Source organism: Boleophthalmus pectinirostris, unplaced genomic scaffold (assembly GCF_026225935.1).
Source record: "Boleophthalmus pectinirostris isolate CB_2022bp ecotype Guang Dong unplaced genomic scaffold, ASM2622593v1 HiC_scaffold_22, whole genome shotgun sequence".
Taxonomy (NCBI): domain Eukaryota; kingdom Metazoa; phylum Chordata; class Actinopteri; order Gobiiformes; family Gobiidae; genus Boleophthalmus; species Boleophthalmus pectinirostris.
Window position 1 is genome coordinate 1,244,339 of NW_026571190.1, and position 6,000 is coordinate 1,250,338.

Consider the following 6,000-nt stretch of genomic DNA (forward strand, 5'->3'; position numbering starts at 1 on the left):
AACATGAAGTGTTTTAATAAAAGAGCCAAGAAACAAGGACTAAACCAGGACTAAACCAGGACTAAACCAGGTCTAAACCAGGTCTAAACCAGGACTAAACCAGGACTAAACCAGGTCTAAACCAGGACTAAAAAACGTCTAAACCAGGACTAAACCAGGTCTAAACCAGGACTAAACCAGGTCTAAACCAGGACTAAACCAGGACTAAACCAGGTCTAAACCAGGACTAAAAAAAGTCTAAACCAGGACTAAACCAGGTCTAAACCAGGACTAAACCAGGACTAAACCAGGTCTAAACCAGTTCTAAACCATGGTTGAGGTGAGGATCAGTCTCCAGGAAATGAATGGAAATCAATGTAATGTGTGTGTGTGTTGTTCATGTGTGTGTATGTTTAGCGTGTCTATGTGTCATACACGTGTTTGTGTACATGTGTATGAATGTGTGTGTTTAGCGTGTTATCTGACACTGGACCCACCCCTGTGTGTGAGTGTGTGTGTGAGTGTGTGTGTGAGTGTGTGTGTGAGTGTGTGTGTGAGTGTGTGTGTGAGTGTGTGTGTGAGTGTGTGTGTGTTTGAACAGGTTGGACTCAGACACACCCTGCTCTGTCATGGTTCTCACGCTGTGCACAAAGGTGATCAGAACAGCTCTGTCTCTTTTTAAATGTTTGTCATTTTACACATTGTTACTTCAATTTTACATTTTTTATTTATTTATGTGTTTATTTATTTTATTTGTATGATAATGAATTGTGTGTTGTGAATTGTGTTTAAATAGGAGAGCTCCATGAGCAGGTCGACTCAGTCGTGTTTAAATGTCACTGCACATGACACGACTGCACCAGGAGCTCACAATGCACTTTGTTTTGATCATAATAAATACTCTAGCAGACACACACACACACACACACACACACACAACACACACACACACACACACACACACACACACACACACACACACACACACACACACACACACACACACACACACACACACACACACACACACACACACACACACACACACACACACACAACACACACACACACACACACACACACACACACACACACACACACACACACACACACACACACACACACACACACACACACACACACACACACACACACACACACACACACACACACACACACACACACACACACACACACACACACACACACACACACACACACACACACACACACACACACACACACACACACACACACACAACACACACACGACACACACACACACACACACAACACACACACACACACACACAACACACACACACACACACACACACACACACACACACACACACACACACAACACACACACACACACACACACACACACACACACACACACAACACACACACACACACACACACACACACACACACACACACAACACACACACACACACACACACACACACACACACACACACACACAACACACACACACACACACACACACACACACACACACACACACACACACACACACACACACACACACACACACACACACACACACACACACACACACACACACACACACACACACACACACACACACACACACACACACACACACACACACACACACACACACACACACACACACACACACACACACACACACACACACACACACACACACACACACACACACACACACACACACACACACACACACACACACACACACACACACACACACACACACACACACACACACACACACACACACACACACACACACACACACACACACACACACACACACACACACACACACACACACACACACACACACACACACACACACACACACACACACACACACACACACACACACACACACACACACACACACACACACACACACACACACACACACACACACACAACACACACACACACACACACACACACACACACACACACACACACACACACACACACACACACACACACACACACATCACACACACACACACACACACACACACACACACACACACACACACACACACACACACACACACGCACAACACACACACACAACACACACACACATACACACACAGCACACACAACACATACACACACAGCACACACAACACATACACAACACACACAACACACACACAACACACACACACACACACACACACACACACACACACACACACACACACACACACACACACACAGCACACACAACACATACACACACACACACACAATACACACACAACACACACTTATATATATATATATATATATATATATATATATATATATATATATATATATTGTTAGGCGTGTTCTATCAAAAATTACTAGACTCAATCAATTTAAATTACAAAAATTTATTCCCCTGACAATACAATTCTAATACAGAGCTCTGGGTCGTTGTCCCTAACTGCCTACAAAGTTACAGAGAGCTTACATCAGGCATCTGACTCCTTCTGAATACTTCAGCCCACTTTTTATAAACATCCATATGAATATGCATATATGTTGAGCAGGTTCCCACCTTGAATCGTCGCCTTGAAGTGTCAGCATTTCTTCTTTGGGGGAAGTGACAACCCCCTCCAAACCATTGTAAATCACACCAAGTCTGTTTAGATAAGCCAGTTGGTTATCTCCACAATCCCAGTTCTGCAAAGGAATTTGCTTAGAAACACATAAGACACCCATTATGTAGGAAACGCAATGGTACTATTCAACAGATAAGATCTCAGTGTTTAAACTTCAACTCAATGTGTAACTTCATTAAACAATATTCAAACCACCACTTGATACAGCCTTATATATATATATATATATATATATATATATATATATACATATATATATATATATATATATATATATATATAATATATGGTGGTTGGTCTCTCACCCTCATCCAGCTCAGCTCCTCCATGGGAGCCCGAGAGTAGTGCACAGTATCTTTGCTGTCCCCAGTTCTGCACTTTTCTGGACTGAGATGTCCTGTTGTTTTTCCTGGTATCTGTTGTAGCCACTTTTCTTCCAGTTTAGGGGTTACAGCCCCGAGTGCTCCGATCACCACAGGCTCCACTGATGCCTTCACTTTCCAGACCTTCTCCAGCTCTTCCTTGATCCCCTGGTATTTCTCTAGTTTCTCGTGTTCCTTTTTCCTGATATTACCATCACTTGGTATTGTGATGTCCACCACCACGGCTCTGCTCTGTTTCTTCTCCACCACCACTGTGTCTGGTTGGTTCATCACCATCCTGTCAGTCTGTATCTGAAGTCCCACAGGATCTTGGCTCAGTCATTCTCCACAACCTTTGGAGGTGTTTCCCACCTTGATCCTGGGGTCTCCAGCCTGTACTCTGCACAGATGTTTCTGTACACTGTGACTCCACTTGTTTATGTCGCTCCATGTTTGTTTCCCTGCCAGTATCTTACACCTGCAGTTCTGTGCTGGACTGTCTCAGGAGCTTCTTTGCACAGTCTACACCGTGGCTCTTGTCTGGTGTGGTAGATCTGGGCCTCTATTGCTCGAGTGCCCAGGTCCTGCTCTGGAGCAGCCAGGAAGAACCTCTGTGTGTCCTTCAGACCAGTCCTCTCAAGACATTGGTAGGATTTCTTGATATCAGCCTCTTCAGTTCTGTTCCGGTGTTCTGCCATGATGGTTCCTCCAGCACCTCTTCCTCTGGACCCCACTGTCTGAGACATTCTCTGAGCACCTCATCTGTCGGGGCCTTGTCCTTGATCTACTCAAGGAGCTTGGATGTTTCATCCTGGACAGTGGTTTCACACTCACTAGTCCTCGGCCTCCTTCCTTCCGACTTGCGTAAAGTGTCATAACATCTGTCTCTGCCCTGACAGTGAACAGACACCCAGCAGGAAACATTTTATATATAACAACTCACCAACTGCACCAGACTATAGAGACAGATAATACTCCCTACAAATGTACAACAACTCACCCTTATGGAACAGATAAATCTGTGTTCTGTCAATCATCATATCATTTTTGCATTGTTTTCTATGACCTCTTGTATATAGTTGAGATATTTTATGACTTATTTCTATTTTTATTCTTTGATTTATTATTAGTTTTTATTTAGAATTGATTTAGAATGTATTATTACCATATCATATTGTGATGTGTGACTCCTGTGTCCAAATCACTTCTCTTATGGATTTTTATTTATTTATTTATTTATTTGATTGGGACAGAGCATGTTAATGAACAAACATGACAACATGAATGTAAACACACCGGATTGTAGCCTAAGGCTAATTTCCATCCGTTGTCCCAAGGGCTGGGGTCACAGGGGGCCAGACACTAAAATATTGCACACGCCACTCATTATATAGTTCCATTCATTGCACAGTTCCCATTCATTGCACAGTTCCCATTCATTGCACAGTTCCCATTCATTGCACAGTTCCCATTATTGCACAGTTCCCATACATTGCACATAGAAAAACAATTAAAATCACAGAGCAGTTATACATGTGTACATGTTTGATTTGACCATAACCAAGTTTTTGTTTGAGCTTTAAAAGAGCTGTATGTAGGACTTTCTTTCAGGGTCAGTGGAAGACTGTTCCACAGATTTCCACCTTGTACAGATAAAACATTCTGACCAAAGGTGGTCCGTCTCTGGGGTATGACCAAGTCACCCCTGGTGGTGGCTCGTGTGGTTCTTATTGAAATGTCTTTACGTTTAATGTAATTATTTAATGGTGGTGCCAGGGAGTGTAGAACCTTATAAATTAGACAAGTCCTTTTGAGTTTGACCATGTTGCTAAAATCTAGAAGCCTGTGCTTTTTCAGTATGTGACAGTGGTGGTGGGAAATGGGTTTTTTGTCAAGTATTTTTAGACTTCTTTTATAGAGGTTTTCAATGGTTTTAAGTGTTGTGGGGCAGGCAAGAGACCAAGTAGTTAAGCAGTAATCGATGTGAGAGATAATCATTGAATAGAAATAAGTTTTTGCAGCATTCATGTTTAAGTTATTCCTGATATGACGGAAGTTCTGAATGTTAAACTGGATAACATGGATCAATAAAGTTGAAGTGTAAGTGTGAGTGTGAGTGTGTAAGTGTGAGTGTGAGTGTGAGTGTAAAACAGGCGTCTGTGGTAGGAGCTCGTTGTAACGTGACTGTGGTTGGTGTTGATCTACGGCAGGACGGAGGGGTCATGGTCCAGCTGGGACCAGGCTGCAGCCGGGAGAACTCAGACTCACTGGAATGTTCACAACGTCTCATCAGGATTTATGGAGTTGTGCATGTGGGTGATGTGGCAGTTTGGATTTTTTTATTTTATCTTTTTCCCACAAAATTTGAAAACTTATAATCAGAGACAGAAAAGTTTGTCAAATCTCTTCTTCCAAAGTCTGGACTCATTCAAATTGCAAGTTTTTACTGACGGAGAATTGACTTTGGACCTCTCAAGAAAGACTCACACACACACACACACACGCACAGACACACACAGACACACACAGACACACACACACACACACACACACACACACACAAACACACACACACAAATACACACACACACACAAACACACACAGACACACAAACAAACACGCACATACACACAAACACACACACACACAAATACACACACACATGCGTGCACATACACACACCTACACACACACACAAACACACACAGACACACAAACAAACACACACACAAATACACACACACACACACATGCGTGCACATACACACACCTACACACACACAAACACACACAGACACACAAACAAACACACACACGCACATACACACACACACACACACACAAATACACCTGATGTGTTAAATCAAAGTTTTATTGTCCACTTCATGATGTAATCTGGTGGAAATCCTGAAGTGCTCCATTTTTGAGTGAGCATATTTCATATTATTCATTAAGTTAAGTCATGAAAAATGTTTATTTCAAGAGAATAAATTGGAGGCCATGAAGAAAAAAC